The 25,162-nt window shown below is 40.7% G+C and overlaps 1 long non-coding RNA gene across 3 annotated transcripts in view; it reads right to left on the reverse strand.

Moving 5' to 3' along the window:
* Positions 1 to 9,360: 9,360 nt before the first annotated feature.
* Positions 9,361 to 25,162, reverse strand: part of LOC109304614 — a 20,944-nt gene continuing 5,142 nt past the window's right edge. The window contains exons 1-4 of one of the 3 annotated variants that reach the window (XR_002099434.1): positions 21,840 to 22,046; positions 20,337 to 20,450; positions 10,073 to 13,283; positions 9,362 to 9,654 (exon numbers count right to left, since the gene is read on the reverse strand). This is a non-coding gene — a long non-coding RNA (uncharacterized LOC109304614). Of the gene's footprint in view, positions 9,655 to 10,072; positions 13,284 to 20,336; positions 22,047 to 25,162 lie in introns of those variants that run through there. The other 2 variants (XR_002099435.1, XR_002099433.1) reach the window with 2 other exon arrangements.

Below are 25,162 nucleotides of genomic sequence, written 5' to 3' on the forward strand. Positions count from 1 at the left end.
CTGGCAGCAGCTACCCAGAGCTGGGGCTGGCCGTGGCGTGCTGAGCAAAATGGCCTCACATACCATGCTCGGCACGTGTGCCGGGGGTTGCTGACCCCTCGTCTAACATCTCACATTGCTAACATGTAATATTAGATTGGTGCATCCTCATGGAGTAAATGAGCAGCTTTCAGCTCAAGCTATTGGCTACTGGGCCAAATTCAGACTTTTACTTGTAATGGATACTGTTAAGCAAGGATGGGACCAGGCCTGTGCACTGAGAGCAGGGAACCTGTATCTCCATTGCATACAACAATCACGTTATTGGCACAAGGGTTCTACAGAGGAAGCCATCCAATTCAGAGAGAGGAGGGGAATCAGACTAGCAAGGGGAGTGTGACATGAGTAGACTGTAACAGAGTGTCTGGCAAAACTGAATTTGGGTAGGCAAGGTGCCAGGTGGGAGACAGAGACTATTTGGGCTAGGAGTCTGGCAGCTACAGGCAAAGGGGGAGGGGGGCTCAAAGCCAACTGGCTTACATCAGGGTATAAGATAGGGGCTGGCTAGCTAAGGGGAGGAGAAATAGGAATTGGTTTGGGAAAAAAGGACAGGTCCAACAAGACTATATGAGATTGGCTAGGCAAAGAGACCTGGATAAGGAGTTGGAAAGGGGGAGTCTGACACTGAATAAGGAGCCCAGACTAGAACATCACAAGGACAGAACATCACTGCAAGCAGAGGAGGGGGAGATCAAATGAGAAGCTGTGAGTAGGGAACTGTGATTGATTGAGTGTGGAAGGACTAAGAAATGGATAATGAGCTCAGAGGGAGAGACATGGACCAGATTTATAAGCAGCATAAGGAGTGGAGACTGGTGCTGTATAATCAAGGAAAATGAGGTTGGGGCAAAAGGTAGGGAAGTGACAGCATTAGTATATAATAGAGCAGGAGTCAAGTTTAGAGGGCCATGAGCAGAAGAGTTAGTTTCTTCTAAAGCACTGTAGTCTTCAGAGTTTGATGTAGAACCTAAGATCTTGGTATCACCGATCTTCTGCTGTTCACAAATATCTGTGAAACCCACTGGCAAAGCATGGCTCCATACAGACAGCTTACCATCTCAAGTAGCAGTACCTTCAGGCATGCTAAACTGCTCTGAGAAGACTGCCTCTTGAACTGGAAGCCACATAGCTGATAGCTTTGGCCTAGCACTGCTGAATGATGGCAACAGGTAGCTTGTCCCAAAGCTAATAAGCTCATCCACACAGTGGCACAAAGGCATGTTTCTGATTTAAGAGGCATCATACCAGCATCAGTATCCTTGAGGGCACTGCCAACAAGACCAGTGAGTTTACTGTGTATATAGACATGGCTGATGTGCCTCATCCCTCTCTAGCACTCGGCCACAAAGAGAATGACAACCAAATATTACCATTAGTTACATCACTAGATCAAATGACAAAGCTCTATATGATGGATCAACCATGCAGATGAATGTGCGTGTCCACATAATTCCATGTGATGAGTTTTCTGTTTTTCTTCAAATTGCTGTTTTAAAAACTGAAGCAATGGTATTTATTTCATGTTATAGTTAGAGACTGCATTATAGAATGGGCACAAGGGAGCCAAATTAAAGTTATAAAGGTACCTTACTTCTGACATTCCATTAATTTGGTGCTGAATTTTGCAAACCCATAATATTTTCAACAACATTTGTACACAGTAAATTATGTAGGCTTGCCGTTGTTAGTGATGTATTTTTATGTTTACTTTTACAGTAAATTAAAGAGAGCTGTGGGTTTTTCTGTACAGTCAGACTCAGAAGTGGAAACCATGACTAAATATATTTAAACACTTTCAGTCACTTATTCATTCCTTGATACATTTGTGTATCAAGAGAACCAAAATTATTTCAGTTGGCCTAATAAAAGATACAGATTTACCCAAAGAACCTTGTCTGCCTATGTCCTTAGACCAACACAGACACAACCTGTACCCCTATAATGAGTGTTAATGACGCTTAACTGTTAATTGACAAATTAATAAGAGTCCTGACTGAGAAAGGACAGAGATTTGGAGCCAGATCCTGCAACGTCTACTCATATTTAAGGAATAAAGACTACAGAATTGGATCTCTGGACCAATGACTCCCATAATGGGAAGTCCATCATGTCTGTGTTGCAACAATGTAGGAAATGTTTTTATGACCATGTTGCAATGCTGACTTGAATTGGACCAATACATTTACTAAACATGCAGTTCTCAAAATCCAGTTTGCACTAGGTAACTGAGGAAAATGAGCTGCAACAAGAACAACTTGAAAGCAAAATTGGAATTAAAGATAACCTTACTGAGGAGAATGTTTCTAGAGATCCTCAAGGGACTGCTTAAAGCTCACATTAAGTAAGTACATTTTATATACTTTTTACAAAATTACTTTCCATCTGACACTGTGTAATCTGAGCCCTTTTCTGATTTCTCAGATGCATGCTATTTTTACTAAAGTTTCCTTATAAGTTTTTATTTAAAAGAAAGTTATTTCAGACATTGCTTGCCAAATACCTCCTCCTTTTATCCTACAAATCTCTCCCCCAAATCACATCTTGAGGGATTTCACACCTTTCTATATTAGTTTCCCTGCCTGTTCATCATTTTTGGATGATTAGCATCTCCCACTTAGTTGACGAAATCCTGACTCACATGAAAGCAATTCCAACACTTTCATTGGTTTCAACAGCACCATCATATTTTTCTCTCTGATTTAAAGCAGAAAGAGCCAGTGTGAGGGGACAAGGGGTGTTAAATGTATTTAAGGTTTAATAGCACTCCATTAGTAGTAGTAATAATATGTAGTCTTAAAAGAAAAGCCATAGTTCCTGGGACAAGAAGATTCTTTCCTTTTCTTTTGCACATTCCTAGGGACTCATCGCTTAACTTTGGTGTTACATGGGTAGATTCCATCATTCTTGTAAAACAACCTGCAGGACCAGAGTATTAGGATACTTTTTCGTAGTCCCTCTTCAAATGTAATGTTACTCATTAAAATTGACAGTAGCATTCTATGATTCCAGAAATCCACTTTTCTCTTGCCACTGAACTGAAGAAAACAAATGAGACTTTCACAAAGTAAGTGCAAATAGAGCTGAAAATAAAACTACTTGTTAATGTAACTCCATGGGTAACCAAGGATATGTTCCAGCTTGTATAACATACAGTGATAATTACAAATTAACTTGCTGTTATTCCAGCAAAAGTCAGGTTATCAGTATGTCATCTGATGTGCCTGGTGACACATATGAGAAAAAAAATGCTCATCCAGAAACATCTGCTACCTACAACAGCATTTGTCTGGGCGGGGTAGGGTTAGAGGGAAGAGGAAAAGGCATGGAAGACTAGACGGGTAAATGCTGAGACTCCTCTACTTGGTGCTTTTGTGATTTATGAGAGAGGGTTTTTTTATTATATGCTGAATAAATGCAGCTGCAGTGCTGTCATACTCTTAAATTATTAATGATCTAGAAAAGGAAATGTCAGTGAGGAGCCATCATTTGCAGATAAATACAAAATTATTTAAGTTAGTCAAGGTTAAAGAAGCCTGTGGAGTAATACAGAGAGAATCAACCAAGCTTTGTAATGGGCAGCCTGACGGCAGAAGAAATTCAACAGTGACAAATGCAAGGTCAGGCACACTGGAAGGAGTAAGATGAAACATTGTACCAATTTCTGGGCTCTAAATTAAATGGAACCACTCAAGCAAGTATCTGGGCTTCACTGCAAACAGATCAACATATACTAGCAGTGAAAAAACCCAACAACCCACCTCCCAAACGCTAGAAGCTGTAAAGAGTAGGGGAGAAAATACAGAAAATATTGTAATGCCATAATATAAATGGTATGTCCGTACCTGGATTGTTTTTATTTTTAGAGAGGTCATATGATAAAAATACTGAAAAAAAAGAGTGAAAAAATTTACAAAATAGTGAATATCAGAGAGAAAACAAATCTTGTACTTATCCTCTGTCATAATACAAGAACACGGAAGCATTCAGTGAAAGTTCCTGATTGAAAACACTCTTTTGACACACTCCATAGCTCCATAGCTAAATCATGGGATTAATTTGCTTGGGATATTGATGCCATGATCATATGGTCATACTAGTATTTAAAACAAATGTTAGACATTCTGGACAAACCTGAAGGAATGAAGAGGTCCTGAGTTCTAATTCGACCTCAGCCAAGTCAGACTTTTGTTTCTGTTTTGGTAGCAATGGCTCCTTTCAGATCTCAGAGGAGTGTTAAGAGGATGAAGGAGTGAATTATCTATAATGCTTTGAACTTGTAACGAAGTATTATATGAATAACGAAAACTTCCATAGTTAAATGCTAAATCACTGCTGACATTCCATATCCGGTGTAAAACAATCTCGATTGGGGTTGTCCCCTTGATAAAACAAAGGAATGCCATGCCAGATCAAACCACTAGTCCATGTAGTCTAAAATCTAGTCTCTGACAGTGACTGATGCCAGATACATTCATAAATGGTGTATAAAATCTTCTTCGGCTTTATAATATGTAATAGCCTGCTTATACGGAAGTTTCTTCCTAAATCTGATCAGTTAGTAATTGGGATATATCCATGATATTTTACCAATCTATTAGCAGATATTTTGTAATTCAACTGTGGGTTTTTTCCATTTCCCTTTGGCGTGCCAGTACTGCCTCTTAGCACTAGGCAAGAGCACCTCCACCATACATTTTATTTATGACTCTAATTTTGTAGGTTAATCTACATGAACTGTTCCCTGTGCCTATGCGAAGGCCCATTTTCACTGCTGGGCCAGTATGGAGCCTTTGAAAAAATGAGAATCAGGCTCAGTGCAATTTAGCATGCATTAATAATCATAGCTATTAATGCGCTGGGTCCCTGTGAAATAGCAGTAAATTAATTTATTTCCATGCTTTTCTTTTTTAAATTAATGGCAGAATGTAAGTGTTCATGGATTAAGTAACTGCCAAGTAGAGCAGAAGACTATAATGTGGGACAGATGATAAGAATGTTCCCATTATGCTAGTTTGCCAGTGAATCTGAATCTTAACCTGTAGTATCTCCTACTTCAGTTTTGATCTTCTGCTTTGAACATAGACTGTTTTCTGCACTGTCCTGAGATGTGAATAAACCTTATCTTCCTCCGTAAGAAACAAACTCTTCTGAGGAGAGCTCAAGAGCCAAGTACTTCTATACTTGCATAAACACAGATAAACTTGACTGAAATCCATGAAGTTATTTGGAATTACAAGGGGATAAATGATAACAGCATTTGGGCCAGCAAATAGTTTTGCAAATACTTTCCTGACTTTCATTAAGACTAAGAACTTGGTGTAAAAGAATGGATTGTTGAAAGATCTATAGACATATGCTTCAGTGTTAAAGCCTCTGCTCTTGTTTCTATAGGGGTGGATTTAGCATTTTCTTCAATCTTCCCCAAAGGCATTGGAAATATGCTCTAGGTTTAGTACTCTAAATTCCTGGTGAACTGCAACTTGGCATTCATGTATGACTTTTAAAGTTCATATTACATATACAGTGCTTTTAAAGTAGCCGCAAAGCTATTTAAGATTGTGCTAAATGCCAGATAGGATGAAGAGGGGGCAGCACTATGTCTTCTGCTGACACAGAAGAGATGGCAGGCACCGGCATGTTTGACTATCTTAATAGCCGAGTAAATGGACAAATTCAAAATGCTTTCACTTTGTGGGACAGATCTTCAACTGGTTCCACTGAAGTAAGTGAAACAAAACTGATTTATACAAGCCTAGGGCATGACCCATTATGTAGTAAATCAGAGCTGTTCAGCTTCTGGGCTATGCTGCCCCTGGGCTGTAAGCAAGGCTGTCCCCAAGGGTGGCAGCAGGAAGTGGAAGCTGAAGGTAGGAGGTGGTGATGGTACTACTAGTAGTAGTAACAGTAGCAGGTGATGGAAGGAGGTGGTGATGGCTGGGGGAATGCTGCCTGGGCCCACTGGAGGTTGTAGGGAGCTAAGGAGGTAAAAGAATTAGGATCCTGTGGGCCATAAGATAACCACTCGCAGGTTGCATGTGGCCTGCAGGCTGCAAGTGAGACAACCATGTAGTAAACCACTGGATTTTTTCATTTTCTTTATTAAGGGATTACATATTACATATACATTGTAAATAAAATATGATATAGAAAAGCTTCCATTTGAACAAGCATAGTATAGTAAGGTACAAATATAAAATGAAGGATTACTGGCTAGTCAGTAGCACAAAAATGGGGGTTATGGCAGGTTGCCTCAATAGAAGCTTTGCATGAAAGGCACAGGAATGCCACTCTACTTGGCACTGGTTAGGCCTCAACTAAAGTACTGTGTGCATTTTAAGAAGTATAGAGAAACATTAGAGAGGGTCCAGATGTGAGAAACAAAGATAATAAAGGGAATGCAAGCCATGTGAGGAAGGGTTGAAGGAACTAGACATATTTAGTTTGGAGACGAGGAGAATATAGAAGGAAATGATAGCAGTTTTCAAATATTAGGAAGAAAGCCATAAGGAAGATTGTTCTCTCATCACAGAGGACATGTGGCAGTAGGCCTGAACTGCAGCAAAACAGATTTGGATCAAATCTCATTAAAAATAATCTTGACTGGAAGAACAGTTGGACAGTGGAAAAATCTGATTAGAGAAGCTGTGGAATCATTTTCACTGGAGATTTTTAAGGAGAGGCTGGATCAGCATCACTCAGTGGTTTGGGAACAGTATTTGGAGTAGATGTCCCTTGAAATTCCAGCCATATAATTCTATGAAGGCACCATCGCTATCATCACAATATGTCTTCATACAGTTTATGCTAGTAGTAGCATTTCAAAGTATACACAGCCTTTGTTAACACTGAAAATTTACACAACAGACACAAGAAACATTACTACTGGTTTCAAAGCTAAGCAAGGACCCAACAAAACAGCAAAAACCCTGGACAACGAGGTCTATCAAAATGTCAGGATCCGATTTAGGCATATTTATGGTAGCAGTAATTTCCAGAGGTAAGCTCCTTCTATCTAGAATGCTCTGTTCCTTGTTCCTTCAAGTGCACGCTTCACACAGGACGTGTGTGATGCATCAGAATGGGGAGATGCCACTGGGTAGCATTTAGCATTTAAAGGCTCTGTAGATGGTAACCACAACCTTATTGGAAATGGCCCAATGGATTATTAGAAATGTTAACTTTTCTGTGTGTGCTATAATGCTCCAGAACACCAAAGCAAGAAAGGATGTTATCTTCTAAAAAAAAAAAGGGAAAGAAAGAAAAAAAGTATTTTTATGTCATTCATACAGTAATTTAGGCTCATTTCTGTAAATCCCTCTTGACTTGTAACCCTTGTTCAAGACTGTAGGACTTGTTCAAATTGCTTATCCAAGTTAGTCAAAGAGTGCTTTGAAGTAGTTTTGTCAAGAGCAGTCAAACTGGGGTGAGTTCTTCATCCGAGAAGCAAAAGTACAGCCTTTCAGCTGGTTGAAGGTGGAACTCCTCCCCATACTCTCCCCCTACACCCTCCCCCTCCCCTAAATTCCCAAAACATTTTTGTTCATTTATCTGGGCAGAGAACAAAACATTTTACAGCTTATCCATAACTAATTATTGTCTGGGGTGCTTACTGAATAAAAAGCCAGGCAATATACAGGTGAATTATAGATAGCACAGTAACAGCGTGACAGATTTCCATGCATCATTTTTAATGAAACCAAGTCATTTTTATGTTTGTATTTTATAGAGAAGTATATTATCTGGAAAAAAAGAATAAAAATCAATGGTACATGTCAGGGTCCTAGGATACGGTATCTGTCAAATGAGTTGCATACCTGATCTGAGGAAAACAGGCTTGGGTTTTATTTTTTGAAATCTAGATCTAGATGGTTGCAGCCATTTAAAAATGCTGGGGGAGGTAGTTACTCATCCACATCCAACTCTTAACAATTTTTTAAAAAGTGATAAACTGGCACTGAGTTCACTATAAATGAAGGCAAGGAGGTAGGCTTTTTCTCTTGCTTAGACCATGGAGCTACTTGTGCAGTTCCCTATGTGGGCAATTAGATCCAGCAGTTCTTTTAAAATATTGTCAGTCTGCACACAAGCCAGTGTTGCTTTAATTCAGTCACTGGTTCTGCTGCCTAGCAGCCCCTATATTCTGTGCTGTAAAGCAGTGGTCTCCAAACTTTTTTGATCACGCACCCCATCAGTAAAAAATTTTTGAGCACGCACCCCCAATATATGTATATTTATATATGTATATTTATATTTTAAATATACATATAAATAGAATTTCTAGTATTTTCTTCCCGCACCCCAATGGATCGTCTTGCGCACCCCACTTTGGAGACCACTGCCGTAAAGGACTGAAATAAGGGCTCTGTTCCAAAGTCCTGATCTGCCAAGAGGGAGAGGGTCAACTAAGCAGGCTCCATGCTTCTCACTGTAAGCAATTCCCCGGATCACTTCCTATCTTTGTCTACCAGGAATACTCTGTGTCCTGTCTTGTGGTTCCATCCTCATCCTCTGTCTCTGGGGCCTTAGTGCAGTCTCAGACTTGGAAATTCCTCTTTCTTCTGCGAGCTGTCCAGCCCTGGTCCAGGCTTTTTGCTTCAGCTTCCCTACCTAGACTTTCCCTGGCTTGCAGTTTTCAAAGAACTGAGAAGGCGAAGCTGGAACTGATCACTGATCACGCACCTGTGTGTGCAAATTTTCCAGAACTTTCCAGCATTAGGAATGAACATCTGTCCGTAGTGTCCTTTGTTGATATTTTCCCTGCAACACTTGTAGGCTTAATACTTACTTTGGTTTCCCAGTTTAGCAAGTTTCCCAAAGATTTGTTGTTGCTAATGATCTGTATTTGCAAAAGCAAGTTCACTTTCCTGCATTTAAACTGCTGCAATTTTCTTGGAAAACAAATCTATCTTCATTTCAGTATTTGAGTCAAACTTCTTGCACTCCATCTATCTGTTCCCCACATGGAAACACTCATATGAACTCTGACAGCCTACAATGCAGAGGTGATCATGACATATTAGGTGTTCAAGGGGCACCACCAGCTGTTCTTGTTCAGTAGCAAAGGCAATGTAGAGCTGTTTTTTAGGTTGTGGATGTTTACAATGTAACATCAGTCCAAAAGTATATGTACTATGCATGCACACAGGCATGTGTACATACTGGAATTATTTAGGCCATTTATAACATCTGATGAAGTAGGCTGTAGTGTATGAAAGCTCATGCTTCAATGAACAAGTTAAGGCACCACACTGCCCTGCCCTTCCATGTGCTAAAATTTAAAAGTTATGCTCTATGGAGAAATTCAAGTTTTTACTACAGTTTAAATGAAAATAAGATGAACATGTCAGATGGTGAAAGAATGTGGGTGTTATGAGGCACTGCAAAAGGAATTTACCACTGCTGGAAATCTTACCTTGTCAGCACCATAACAGGCTGTTACGTAAGTTAAACATGGTCAAAGGAAGGTGAGAGAGCAAACTAATTCTCCCACTGATATATCAACACAACTTGAACTTAAACAGCACCTTTCCTTTGACAAAGGTTCCCAAAGAACTCTATCCATAATTTCACAACACAAAACCTTAGCTGCAGGATTGTTTTGTCCTTTCAAACATACTTGGTTTATGAATTGCACTAGGATGGCTGAGTGGTTAAGGACTTAAGTTCCAATGGATGTATGTCTGTGTGGGTTTGAACCCTGCCCCTGGTAGCTCATCTTTGGGGACCTGGTGACTGTCTATAAACTCACGAGGGAGGAACCAAAAGGGTTTAGGAGAGACCTTGTTTCTCCTGGCATAACAAGGAATAATTGCCACAAGTTGTTGGAGAGTAGGTTTAGATTAGACATCTGTAAGAACTACTTCACAGTTAGGGCAGCTAGAACCAACTTCCAAGGGAAGTGGTGCTGGCTCCTACCCTGGGGGTCTTTAAGAGGAGGCTTAATGCTAGCTGGGATCATTTGAGTCCAGTTTCTTTTCTCCTGCCCAGGCAGGGGGTCAAACTTGAAGATCTACAAGGTCCCTTCCAACCCTACTTCTATGATTCTATGAACTCATCAAACATGTTACCACTCCACTGAACTGCACTTTTTTGTTCCTTATACAAGATATTATCAAGGTTACTATACTGTTGATTAGCATACTGATGTCCTGAGTAACTCATAGTATTTTGGTCTTGTTTAAGTCAGTGGCAGTTTGGTCATCACCTTCAGCAAGACCTGGTTTTGGCCCAATAGGAAGAAAGGAAAGACACACACACATAAGCAAAGGGTGTTTTTTCTTGGGTGATGTAATAAACTAGACATGAAACACAATTATGATTATCACAATCATGTGTAGAGGAGACTGATTCAGCTATAAGAACGAAGCATACGTCACAATCACCTGTATCTTCTAGCCAGCTCCTTAAAAAATATAAAGCACAAAGTTTATGGGATGCAGGCAGTCAGTCAGTCAGTCCCAAGGCCACACCAATCATTGAGGCATCTTTGATGTAGCAATGACTTTCCTCCATTCTTCCTGCAATCCTTGTACAGTAAGTCAGTTTTCCTCCTATCCAGTCTTTGATCTTGGTGGTTCAGCTTGTCCTAGGTCTTTCTCCTCCTCTTTGTCCATCCACAGCACCCTGCAAGATGGTGTTGGCAATGGCAAGGGTGCTGGGCCTTCTTGTTATATGTCCAAACCATTTCCATGGAGCACGGTTTTTATGGGATGCAAGGGGATGAAAGTAATGTATGCACATCTGCTGTAGTAGCTGGCCCTGACCATTAGGGACATAGCATTTTGATGTGATTAAATGCTTTCCAGACACTAAAGACAGGCTTGGACCAGCTTCCTGGATTCAGATTTCCCAGAGCACTACAAAAGTTCATATCCAAACCTGAATTTCGCTTTTAGCTCTGTGTTCATAACCAGCTGAATGAAAATCCCAGTTCTGCTGCCTGAAACTCTGAGGAAATATGAGTCTAGATCTAGATCCACACTTCACATTGACCAGTTCTTCCAAATGCAGAATACACAAGCATACTTTATACTTAGAGCACAGACAGAAGCAACTATTTTCACCCAATCCAGGGACAGAAATCAGTTTATAGCCACGACCAAACACAAGTGCATGGCTGCAGACAGCTTCAAAAATGAATGATTGGGTGAAAATATGACCCCTTATTACATGAGGGTTCAGATGAAGACATTTCAAAACAGAGCATCTTCTGTAACTTCCATTTGCACTGTTAAAGAGTATCTTAATCCAAGTAACTTAAAACACTTTAGCAATTATCAGTATTAATGTGTATTTTATCTTGAATATTTGACAATATACATGATATTGTTTTGTGCAAGGCATATGATGATACTGCCTTGATATTTATATGAGCGGCATGTCTGAAGCAAATGTTGGTTAATTTAGGTTCTGTAAAGGTATTTGCAGTTTTTAATGTTGCTGTAAGAATGTTAAATACTCATCAGTGTTAAACACTTGACTGGCTTTGTGTACACACCTCAGTGCAGGCTGTAAGGGAGGTGCAATGAACAGTGTGAAAAGTGCGAAATGTGTCAGTGTCAATTGTGGGCTCAGCATAACAACTGCTTGTGAATGCAGAAGGAAATAGAAATGTAACTGAAATTTTTGGAAGGGCCAATTTACAAACAGCAAACAGTACTGCTTGCAGTAATGTTTTTCATTTAGTCACTCATAAATGAGGCTTATCTGGACATTCAGTCCTGTGCTAGAACATTTAGCTATGGTGACTCATGAAACGGCTTCTAGGACAGACTAAGAGGTGTTGTTAGATGGTTGGCCCAAAGGAGTGGGAATCAAGAAACCTGGTCCCATCCTGATCAACATAGCCACTAGCTCATTTTAATGCTGCTCTATTTACACATCTCCACCACCATGTTAACATCACCCCACACATCTCTCCAGCTATGTTAACATTGTGCTATGTAACTTGGGCAAGTCCCTTACATGTTCTCTGCCTCAATTTTCCAGTCAGTGAATTAGGGCCAGTAAACCTCCCCACCTCCCAATGGTACGGAGAATAAATGTCTGTAAGATTCAATGCTAGATTTTTATAGTTAGATTTGTGTGATAAGGAAGGTAAGCCTACTGTTTCGTTGGTGTTTATCTTCTTTGTTTTTCCCTCAGTGAAAGGGTCCATGACCTTTTGACCATATTTTAGTTGCTAGAGTTTCTTTGTTTGGTGGAATAGTCCATATATTCATCCTCCTTAGTGCAAAGAACTTTCTCCTAATTTCCTCTTGAGCTCCAGACTTCTAAGTTAAACTGCCCAGTTTTACTTTCAGATGCGCATAATAACTCCCACTAAAACCACTAGGAGTTATGTTAATATATCTGAGGGCAGAATTTTCTTCTTGGTTTCTATCTCATTATTTCAAAACATGACACTGACTCAAAAGTTCCATTCTATTTTCTAAATCTAACTTATAATTGACACATCTTGATCCATTGGTGCCCTTTTACATTTAATCTTTTTTAACGGATCTTATTATTGCGGGTATCTTTCATAAAGTCCAGTAATGTAGCAAACAAGTGCTGATGGCAGGTGGGTCATGTACCCATTCCCCCCCTCCCCAATAAAAGGTCATTTTAGGATTAAACATCAGTGTTTTGGTTAATGTGGCAATTCTTTCTGGAAAGTAAATGGAAAAATGAGTGGTATACTTAGTGAGAAAGCAAAGTATATGCATAGTCTGGCAATCAAATACACGTGTGCTTAACATAGTGAGGGTCAAATCATCTCCAGTTTGCCTATTTCTGGATTTCCTACACCTTTCTCTGGAACAGCAGGAACTGGCTTTTGTTGGAGACAATATACTAGACAAGGACTGAGGAGATTACAGCATTTCTTCACCTGCATGACCACAGTCCATACCTAGAGCCATAACTCATTGTTTCATAGACATTTGGGCAGAGGAACATTTTTGAAATAACGTGTCACTGGAACGATTCATACTGCAATTAACATTGATTGCTGCTCCAAGGTTACTGGTGAGTGTGTGCGTATATATGTGAGAATGAGACCGTGATACCATCCTGCAAGTGAGTCATGGAACTAGATTTTATCCTTTAAATTACGTAAGTATATGACTCAGGAGTCTGTGCAAGATTCTCTTCTCTGTTGACAGAACAAATCAGTTCTGCTGTAGAGTCATTCAGAGAGAACCCTTCAGCAATGATGAATGTAGCAAACAGCCAATATATAGAAAGAATTCTGTATTCTTTACCTGAACATAGGATGAGACAAATGCAGTTTAGAGGAGGCTGATACCCTCACTTCCCACACTTCAACAGAGATGATTGCAATTGTGTGGAAAGAAAGAAACTGTCACAGGATTTGTATAGATTGATTGGTGCTTATGATCACTTTGCTATTTAAACTAAATTTATTTTGCTAAAGTCATTTCTGCTGCTACTTAAGTATACTTGCCCCCATTTATATAAATCAAGTGGCATTTGATTGTAAGGATCAACGTGAAATAATTTCTTTAATTGTGTTTGATTTTTTTTTTCCAGAAAATATTTTTTTACGTTTTAGAGTGTCACATAGATTCAAGTAAAATGCTTTATCATAAAGAGTGTGGCAGATACATTATACACTGATACACACTTTGGCATTGGAATCTCTAATTCTGGTCTTGCAATAGTGACACTGCTTCTGGCATGTCTGAAACTAACATTTCATCCTTCCTTACATTTAGGGCTGGATCCTGCCGGGTGGTAAGCACAGTTGATTGGGCCCAGTGGGCTCAGTAACTTGAAAAACCAAGCTCTTAACCTCTAGTGACAGCATTATCAGATCTGACTCTGTGCTGAAGAAAACATTAGATAAAGAAAGATGAAGTAAGGGAGAACCTACAAAAATCTCTTTCCATTTAATGAACAACAAAGAAAGGTATATTGCTAGTGCTGATACATGCCACTACTGGACCTCTGCTTCCAGACAAATTTCACCAATATTCATGTAAGGTACAATATTTAACCCAATAGTGCTTTAAACAGAATAAGGCTGTGTTCAAACAAGAATGGCCATGTGGTACACTGTTCTCCATGCTGCAAAGGAGCAGCGTGGAGGGTTTTGGTTTTTTTTGACCCCTGGATACTCAGTGGTCCAAAAGAAATATGGAGAAAAAAAGTGGAACTGCACGTGGCAGCAGCATGCAATGCCTGAAGCTGGAGCCTGGCTGGCTGGAGCTGTGCTCCACTGCTGGACAGACTCTGTGCAGCAGGATCGCCAATACTGCAGCCCCAGGAGGCCCCCCAGGACCCCAGGTAAAGCTGCTGGGGCCAACCCAGTGCTGGCCCCAGCCTCCCCTCCCCCACCTGGGGTAACTTGCCACATGGCACTAGTGGAGGTGCACAAAGTGCACCTCCACTAGTTGTTCCCAGGGAACCAAATGTCCACACACATCTGGACGCAGCCTAAGAGGCCCCCGCCCCCCCCCCCACAACACACACACTTTCTTTTTGTAATTAAGAAGAAAGTATAAGCACAGTGGTTGTTTGCAAACTTCTTAAGCCAATACCCCAGATACTTTTCCAGAACACTAAAATGACTTAAATGCTGGATGAAGCAGTGAATGAAACAGCTGCTATACCTGGACACAAGAGTGAACTATTTTTCATGTATATTTCTTAAACAATCTATCTAGCCAAAAGGTCACATTCCAGTGATGCCAGATCTTGCAATAGTTGGTGTTTTAAGTAAAAGTTTCAGCTCCTGTTACCATTTGAATGTGTCAGAATCTCAGCTTTATTTTTGCCTAAAATATATGGGTTTCTAGCCCTCTCAGCTGATGAGAAAAGTAAATATAACCCCAGTAAAACCTACAGGCTCAAATTACAAAATTAAAATAGGAAGAATCCAAACTTATTATTTAAAATAACTTTTCTTGATTTGAAGTCAATTTATGATTTTGAGGGTCTGGCTGATGATTTTTGAATGTGTGGTGTTGATAATATTGTATACAAATTGCCTATAGCTATAGCACATATCCACATTCTTCATCAGTGGATTATAACTTTTAAGGTGGTTATGAGGTGGTATTGATCATTTAACTAAAATCTAAAACAGAAAAAAAACCCTTCACTTCACCACTCTTTAGATACCCTAACACTTCAAAAAAATCAAGAATTCTGTCAAGCTCAAAGCACACACCAAAAATATTCAAACTAGTATCATTGCTTAGTATTCAAGTTGCCTGAAGCTTCCCATTATAAGACCCTGTTTTCAGTTGCTCCAAGGTTACTGGTGAGTGTATCAAACGTTAACCAGTTAGGCGAAACCTTTCTGTGCTTGCCTCAGGGTAAAATGTTTGGAAAGTTTCAGACCAAACAATTCATCCATTCCCAAGAATGAGACTGGGAAAAAAAAAGTGTTTTGCCTTTGTTAAAATATTTTATGCTGAGCCATTCTTTAGACCACCCATGCTTCAGATTATGGACTTCAGTTTTGGCAAAGGTGTCAGAGATGTGCTTTTGTTGATGTCCCTCTTAAAATCCCCCCTAATTTGACCAACTGGTAAGCATTTGAAAAAACCACAAGTCTCACATGTTCAGTTGAAGCGTCTTTGATTTTTACCTGCTAGATTCCTCAGAGATTCCTTCTACACTGACAAGGGCTGGGCAGGACATCACATGCAATTGTGGTCCTGGGTCAGACATCAGAACTGAGACCTGGGAGTCTCTCTCTTTGCTGTGCTTTCAATTCCCCCTCTCCCCTGCTGGACCCAGCCGAAGCAAAAGAGGAAGCTGTGCTTTTTCCCCCAAATGAAGAGGGGCCTGCATGAGGTGTCCATGGTGGACTGGGGAACGGATCCTGGAAACTGACACTGGTGCTTAAGCAGCAGAAGGGTGGGGGAAGAAATATGGGTATGAGAATTGGAGCAGAAGAAAAACTGGGAGCCATGGAGAGAAATGATATGGGCAGTCAGAGACTGATATAGGATCAAGAGCTGTAGGGGAGGGTTGAGATATGCAGTGACAGGGCAAGCAGTTGGGAATGAGAACCGGCTGATGTACAGGAGATGAAAGGGGAAGGGAAGACAGACCAGATAAATGTCCAGAAGGGAAAGAACTGGGACTGGTTGCACTAGGAGGCTGGGACAAGGAGCTAGGACTAACTTGGGAGATATTAGGATTTTTTGGGCAGGGACACAAACTGCTTGGTGAAGAGAACAGGGATGAGACAAGGAGCCAGGTGGGAAAGAGACGGCGCTGGAACCGGGTTTGATCAGAAGAGACAGAGCAGAAGGGGTCACACACATGAAGACTGCACAGAAGAGTCAGTACCAGCTACAGCACACTGTCCCACCGAGCCTGGAATGATTCCCAGGAATAGCAAGTCTCACCAATATCCTTCTGGCAGCAAATATCTGAGAAACTCATGGGCAATGCGTTTCCCAACCACCACTCCTTCCCAGTGCCAGTCCACAAAAAATTGCAACATATCATTGTCATCAATCCCTGCTAGCTCCACTGCCAGAGGTCTGTGGGGCAACCGTGCTGTTGACTCATAAGGGTGTCAGTAAGCGGTTATGCTCCCTTGTGGTTATGCATTATGAATACATTCTTCCACTACATGGTCAGATACTTTTTACCTTCAGGATCTCTGCCTCCTCAGCGGACAGGCTGAACTGGTCTGGGGACAAATCAGGGTCTGGTAGCAAAGTAGGTGGTTGTTTGTAGGATCCCAGCATTGCAGAACCTGGAAGTTTGCAGCAGTGCCATAGCATGAATGGGAAGACTGCCCTGGGTCTGAAGTGAAGGGGCGCCAACAGGCACTGCCCAGTTGGGGCAGGGTGCAGGACGGAGCCACAAGCGGCTCATTTGGGGGCACACCGGGACAGGGGAAGGGCAGCTCCTGATGCTGCGTGCGCTCCCGGGCAAGCGCGGGGGGGAGGGGGGGAGCGTCCTGGATCTGTGCGCAGGGCGAGGGTGGGCTGCCACTGCGGCTTTGCCCCAGGTGCCAAACTTCGTTGCTACAGCACTGGTTTGCAGTAACTGAGGCAGGGACTGTAGAAAAACAAAGGACAGTCTCACCATTCAGGCAGTTTGACAACGTGCTGGAGAACCTGATTCTAGCTCTGCCTGCACCAGGGCATTCTTAGAAGATGCTAAGCAAGTTCCTTAAACCCATCGTCTCACAGATATACCATTTCATAGAGAAGCAAGGATAGAAGGAACCTCAAGAGATCATCTAGTCTAACCAGGGATCAAACTTGTAACCTTGGTGTTATTAGCATTAGGCTCTAACCAAGTTAAGATGATTAGTAAGTGCCCCTCATTTTTTGAGTGCTTGATTCAAGATTGTGGGGTCCAGTTTGCAGAAGAAGTACTGAGCATTCACAATAGCAGCTGAGGTCAAAGGGAGCTCTGCTTTGGGCGTTCTATATAATGCTGAGTATATTGAAGAAAATCACATCTCAAATTGAGCACTCAAAATGACTAGACATTTTTGACATGCCTATTTCAATTCCATGCATGTAAAATGGGGATAACATCAACTCTTCATCTTAAAGGGATATTGGGAAAATAATTTATATTTCTGAAAATGTAGATAACTATAGTAATGAGCCTCACAGAAAAACCCAGAAGGAAGTGATTTATTCTAGCTTCAGTGCAGGGTTTGAATAGTGTACAATAAATAAAATGGTAGGGGGGAAGGGCAACTGAACAACAAGGAGAAACACAATATGGAATAGCTGCTCATTAAATGAACACAGAATGATGCAGGGGTCCTGTGGAAAAAGGCTAAGTAATTAAAGGCTATCTAAATGGCTATGTACAAGAGGACTGAAATAAGGTTGCACAGATGTTCTTACTCTGGCAATTCTCAGCTTTTGTGCTCTTGGCTTTGCAACTTAAAAATGTTTCCATAGTGCGCTTTTTGGGTGCGTAACAAATTAGGGCTATCATTGGTATCATGGATGCTTCTTTTATGTTTACATTTACTAATGTAAGGAGGTCATGAAAATATTTTGCTTCAAACAAGAAACGTGCAAACTTGAAAATGGTTAGGTTACTGATATGCCATTTTCAAAAAAATTCAAAGTAGGAACAGTTGCATCCTGGTGTTCAATTAATCCTGAGGTTAGAGGTTCCTAAATATCCACTGATGTCATCAACCACGCTGGTTCCTCTGCAGCCATTGTTGTTAGTAATGTCAGTAATCCAATGATCAAAACTCTACAGCAACATGAATGAGTACAATACATCATGATAGCATCAAATTTGTATCAGCATCAATTTTGGTCAACTGCTTTAGTTACTCACAGACAGTGATATCTCTTCAGTTCTACTGAAATCTTTTCTTTTCTTTTTCCTTACTCAAATGTCTTATCTATTGCTCTCCACATGTTTACAGATGGGTTTTACCCTTGTGTGGAATAAAGGCATCAAGGGTTCTGTCAAGAAAAAGATTATGATACCACTCTACTCAGTTGCTATTGCAGAAATGGAGTTGAAATGAAACATATTTTAAGTATTTTTTCCCAAATATGCTTCTTTGTGGCAAGCATTTTAAAGTACTCTTGTGAAATCAGTACTTATAAATATGACAAGATTTAAAAAGACAAATATGAAAAGAGCCCCATTAAGCAGCATCGGGGGTCAGATCATAAAAGAAAAGGAAAAGGAAGGAAAGTTTTATCCTGCATCTTAGCTGTGCCTTTGATGAGCTCTTTGTACAAGACAAGTGCCTTCCCCTCTCCTTCTCTGCCTCACATTTTCAGACCAAGCTTTCTATCAAGCTTTTGGGCATAATGCTGTGCTGATGACCCCTGTTGTGAACTTCTTTTAATTGCTCCTGTGCACAAGGACATTGATTAGCAATCATTTTCCAAATTAAACGGATCTAGTGCTGATTACTAATTTAGGGTCTATATTTATTTTTTGTGTGTGCATGGAATACAAAATGTCAATGAAGTGGTTATATAGGTTTTGTCAACATGAGAGTGGAATGACTGTATTAATCATATTTTTGAAACCTCTGTCACTCACCCCCAAACCATCTCTGCCCTGTGTGGATGGACCTTTACTACTATAGAGCCCCACTGAAGTCAGTGGACTGAGGTAGGGAGGCTAAGGAGGGCAGCTAGCAGGATCAAGGTCTTTATTCTCTACTACATCATCCCATGCATGCTATGTGATAGATAACATCAGGTGTATAAGTGTAGCAAAATATGCTTCAGAGGAAGACAAGAAAAATATCTCAAACATCTGTAAAAGTGGCCTTTAAAAGGCTCGTAATGTTTAAAACCAGTACTTCAAGCCCTTCCAGGGCTATAAGCTGGGAATCTTGCCAGTCCAATGTTTAAAGATCCTGTCATTGTCTTGATGCACAGTGGGATAGCATACTGTAAACCTAACACTGGTCCAGTACTGAATGGTGTTTGTCCTGGGTGTGAAGCCAATGTAGCTTTTTGGCAGCAAATTCCAGATTTGTGTGAAAGACTTTAGTGAGGGTTGAGTTAAAAAACTTAAGTGCTTGAAATGTGTCCCTTAAAGTGCTAGGGCATCACACAATAGAATCTTTTTCTCCTGACTCTTCCTCATTTTCTCTCTGCCTGCAGCTTTGATTTTAGGACCACAGAACTAAAAGGGACCTTCAGGGTCACTGAGTCTAGTCCCCTGCTATCACAAACACCAGGTCATACAATTCTTTTCACAAGCTTATCAAGCTTCATCTTAAAAATGTTTCTCTCCATCACCTCAATTACCAGTATTGGAAAGCTGTACCGGAACCTCATTGCCCTAACAGAGTAACTTTCTTCTGATTGTCAGACTAAACTGACCCGAGTTCCTACTCCAGCTCTAATTTCTTTTTCACTGAACATGAATAACCCGAGCCATGTACAATATTCCACATCAATGCCTCACAAATACTAAGATTCGCTGGCATAAATCTGTGCTACAGAAAGTTTTGGGATCTTCTTTGCACCATCGTATCACAGAGTCAACACTAACTGGAGCACGTTTTTTGGAAAATAATTTTTAAATGCCTGCTTGGATCACCCTCCTCCCCCTCAGTTCCACCAGAATCATAACTCAGAGACTGAAAGCAGTTCAGCTGTTAAGGCATATCACAAGCAATTCAGTTATTGTGCAAGAATCAAGGACTGGATAACAAGGATGGGTACTATGACCTAAATCATATCGGTCTGATGGGAGAGGGGAGGGGAAAAAGGAGTAAGAGAGGAGTCAGTTTGTAGAAAGAACTTTACAGTGGATTTTTTTTTTTTTTAGCAAAGTAGTAAAACAATCTTCCAGCTGGTACTCACTAAGCCAAAGTACACAACATCTGAGGTTACACTGCTTGAAAGCCATCACAGCATTTGACCAATTGTATACGTAGAATACGACTTGTACAATGTACACATCACACCAGAAGACATCTGGGGAATAAGAAAAAAAAAGGCTAAGAAATTAACAACCAATAGATTGTACTGGCCTAGAATACCTAAGAGCTGCAAAAGGACTGTGAAAGTAATTACTGCAAGATGTTTCTAGTTTAGAGTAGAAGGAGCCTACTTCTGAGATGACTGTGTAAACATTTGCTATGCAGTGCATTTTTCCACAAAGAAGCAAGGATGTTTTGTGACATCTTTTACTTGACTAACTGTACAGCTGGAAACACGGTCGAACAAGGTTTTGGGCATCAAATGCCCATCCTCAGGTCTAACACCATTCTGACCCTTTTTCCATATAAAAATGTGAATTCTTCACCCCACATTATTCTAAGATATTTGCCCTCTTTTTTGGATTAAAATAATCACAAGCAGTTTGATGTCACTAAATCTTTGCGTTAATGTACCAACAGGACAACAAACTGAAATAAAACGGCAACAAGCAATTTCTACTGGGTGGGGCAGAAAATGAGAAGTGTCCATTTTCTAATGTTTCCTGACACATGACAACTAGAACAAATGAAAAGTATCAGGCACCCTTCTTTCTGGGATGATAGCCTATGATTCAAGAGTGCATTTTAACAGAGTGGAAGTGGGCTGTCTTAGTGAAATGAAGGACAATTGGGATGCTTAGAAATTCAAGTATACATCAATGTGGAAAAGGATAACCTCTCTCTTACTCTGCTGACCCAGTCATATAACCTACACTGTGACAGGAAGTTTTTAACAGCTACTACCAGTCACAGCCATTACTGAATTCAAGCAGACTGCAATTCTGACATCCAGTGGCCAGTTATACACATTTCAAGTGCATCTTTCTTCTCTTTTATGGGCACGTGTAGTGATATGCTTTTTATTCTTTTAAGCATTTTAGCAGAACATATCAACATTTGTAAGTGTTTCCTTTTTCAATGTTTAAATCAACATAATCCTGCAGTGCCTGCCAAGAACATCACTTACTGCACACAGTGGTTTTTTATCAAAACATAATGAGACTAGAGAGCAGGATACAGGTGCAGAAATAAAATGGTAAATATTTCATAATTACATACAATAATATTTAATTGTAAAGCACTAATTATCTTGAAACACTTAATTGTTTTAGTAACACAAATCCGCATACCTAATTGCAGCTCAGTGATACCCAAACGCACAGAAAAAGAACCCCGTCCTTTTCTGTACCTTGTTTATTACTAAAGCTCTGATTCTGCAGATGGAAGCGGGTGGGCACCGAGATTCCCCTGCGTGCATCTGACTGCAGAACCAAGGCCAAATAGTCACACTGAGCTCCAGATTCAAACTTTTCTTTTTAGGGCTTTTTTCTTTTCAAATCATAGATTTTGATTATTGCCCCTGTCTAATCCAAAGAGTACTTACAGGAGCTGTAAGAGGCAGACCGGCCTTTCAAATGTACCTTCTACACTGTGGACAGATTAATTTTAGTCAATAAATCTTAATCTAGAACTTCTAAAATGCCTGAAGACAAACTCTGGATCCTGTCACTGAAAGACATGTCAAATGTTACTGAGTATCCCTGATGCATCCCTGTCTTACATATAGGTGTCCTTTTGCAAAAATAATCAAGTCTTCAGGCACCTGGCTGGGGTCTTATGACCCCTGCAACCCCCAGTGCTCCTTCCTGCCCATGCCAGGGGGTCGGACTCAATGATCTGTCTAGGTCCCTTCCGACTCATTGATTCTATGATTCCTTCATAGCCAGGGAGATTCCTTCCCCTCCTACTTTGCTCTTGAATATTTCAAAGCAGTATTTTCTTGTAAAACACAAAGACTTTCAGCTTTTCACTTCAATTAGGTATGGGTCAGCATCCTATGGCTTGCAGGCTAGAGCTAGCCTATGGAGCCTTTTATCTGGCCCACAGAGCTGGGGGACTTCTGTGCTGTTTCAGCAACGTGGGCAAGTAGGGGGAGGCAATGCACACTGGGCTGGAAGCTGCCTGCACTTGGAGCTAAGCTCTGTTAAAGTGGATCCCCTATTCCAAAACACTGCCAAACTCTGAATTAGATCGTCCCCACCACCTTCCAGTGTAAGCCCCAGCAGTGTTGTCAGTAAGCTGTGCTACTTCTGTGCGTAAGGACTGCAAACTCAGGCCCAGGGGAAGAATGCAGGAATTAGTAAAAATTTTAAACCACGTAATTGCGTAAACAATTTTATGGAAAACAAGGCTATTAGGCAACCCCTGTTTCAGGAATATGTTCCAACAGAGTCCTGCTCCATTTTTATTCATGACCTCTGTTAAGCAACTCATTTTGTTGGTACTTGGCGTGGTCGTTATAATGAGTGACGACTGTGTTTGGCATGGAAGAGATTTTCCCAGATTCAGGCAGTCAGTTAATAAATCCATACTCTAATAATCTGCTTTAACTGTTCTGTACATCCACTCCATCCCACAGTAAATGGAAGCTAACCTGTGGTAATTCAGCAGCTATTTCATTTGTACCTGTTGTACCTGCCCCAAGCCTCACTTACTGTGGGACAGGAGCACACATACAGCAGCTGTGATCAACTGTCATGTCTGCCTGACTGGCAAATTCCTTCTCCCCCACACTGATATCTGTTTAACTGTATTGTCAGTCTGCAGCCATAAAAACCACAGTCCACAATACGTCCTAGCCACTGGAAGATTCCTGGCAGCAACTGCACTCATGTGGTACCCTTCCAACTTCCCATCTGCAACAGACAAGCAATTAAAAACTATGCAAAATGCAATTGTGTTTATATAATTAATAAAGCTCATGTTCACCCACATCTATGTTGTCAAAAAAATCTAGTTTAGCAATGGTTTAAACAAGACTAAAACAGAATCCAATAAAAACACTTTTTCACTGGCTGGTTTTCCTAAGGCCAAACTAGATGATACTCGCACATTAAAAGATGCCACGGTAGTAACCTAGGCTAGAACCTGCTTTAAAAAAAAACCTGTTTATACCTCTACTTGGTCATGTCCATATTGGCCAAAGTGGTTCATATGCAACTACATTAAACAATTCTAAGCATAGTTCCTTAAATACTGGAGACCAGGCCAAAACATGGGGATTGTCAGCAGTCAGTACAACTGTGCAGAGTACAGTAAGTCCCTGTACAAACTTTCTCATCCAAGTCCAACCAACACAGCCTAGTCTCCTTGAATCCTTCTGAACAGAGTGGTGTATATAGAGTAGTTCGACCCATTCATTTGCAACCAGTTAAATGAAAAGCTTTCCACGTAACATTTGGATTGTGCCTCAGTCCTGTGCTCTTGTCTATCATTTCCTTCACATAGCAATTTTTTAACATATCCATAACAAAAATGGGGCAGTGCCTTTTCACAGAGGAAATGACCAGAAAACAGAACTGCTGACAAGAAAATGTCATTGCTTCATTTCCAGCTGTCACTGCAGGGCTCTCTCACAGTTCAGCCCTATCAATGTGAGACTTCCTGTGCTGGCTATGTATAAAGCAGATCCGTTTATAAAAAGGTCACTTCAAGTACTGGCATAAACTGCAGTTTACAGTGCCAGCTTTAGAGCAACACCCCACTAGCTATGCTACTTAATTTATATTGTGTGCTTTACAAATAAGGACAGGGACTACCCTCCCCTCTTCCCACCAAGGACCCACAATAATAGAAATAACTAAGCACACAAAATTCCCTGGATATTCCATTGCCTGCTTTTCCATCATTTGCTAACTTGACTCTACAACAGGTGAAATAGATAACAACTGCATTATCTGATCCATATCTTCACTTTACAAAGCCACTTAAAGCTTGATCCAATATCATTAAGGTCAATAAGAGCTTTGTGTTCACTACAAAGACTGAACATTTGATTTAGATGCATGGGATCCTTAATTACCAGCAATCCCCAAAAAGAGTTTACAGTAAAAAAAAAAAAAAAAAAAAAAAAAAAAATGAGTAAAGATATTAGCCCATCCTAAGTCCCTAGCTTATTACTAGATTTGTCAATTAAAGTAATTAGAAATTCAGTAAATGATTTTTATTACAAAAATATATTTTGAACATTAAATAATCGAGAAGCTAAAATTTCTGACTGTGCTTGATAACTCTTCTGCGGGGACGCCACGTAGCTCTGAGTATTCTTATTTTCAGGCTTCAACCTCTCCTTTGTAAGCCCCAGAGAATGGTCCAAGGGTTTGTTAACAGCTGCTTGGATTTCAGGAAAAAAACCCTTCAGAACCCTTTCTTTTTTTAAGTTCCTTTCACAGATAATTAGGATAGGAAGGGACCTCAGGAGGTCATCTAGTCCAAACCCCTGCTCAAAGTAGGACCAACCCCAACTAGATCATCTCAGCCAAGGCTTTGTCTACCCAGGTCTTAAAAACCTGCAAGGATGCCATCATTTCTCTGTGTAGCTCATTCCAGTGCTTTACTGACCCTCTAGTGCAAGTTTGTTTTCACATTTGACCTAAACTTCTCATGCTGCAACTGGAGACCGTTGCTCCTTGTTCTGTGATCTGCCACCATTGAGAACAGCCTAGCTCAGGGGTGGGCAATTATTTTGTCTGGAGGGCCTCTTAAAGAGTTTTGGTGACCTCTCAAGGGCTGCAAAAGTAGCCCCACCCCTTGACTGGTGCCCCACCCCCTTGTCACCATCTTGGGACCAGAAGTCCTGCTCCTAACCCCTGACCTTTGCTACCAGAAGTCCCTCCCCTTGCCCCTACAAGTACCCCTTTATTTTTT

This window comes from Gavialis gangeticus, unplaced genomic scaffold (genome assembly GCF_001723915.1).
Source record: "Gavialis gangeticus isolate Ggan-Ray unplaced genomic scaffold, GavGan_comp1, whole genome shotgun sequence".
Classification (NCBI taxonomy): domain Eukaryota; kingdom Metazoa; phylum Chordata; order Crocodylia; family Gavialidae; genus Gavialis; species Gavialis gangeticus.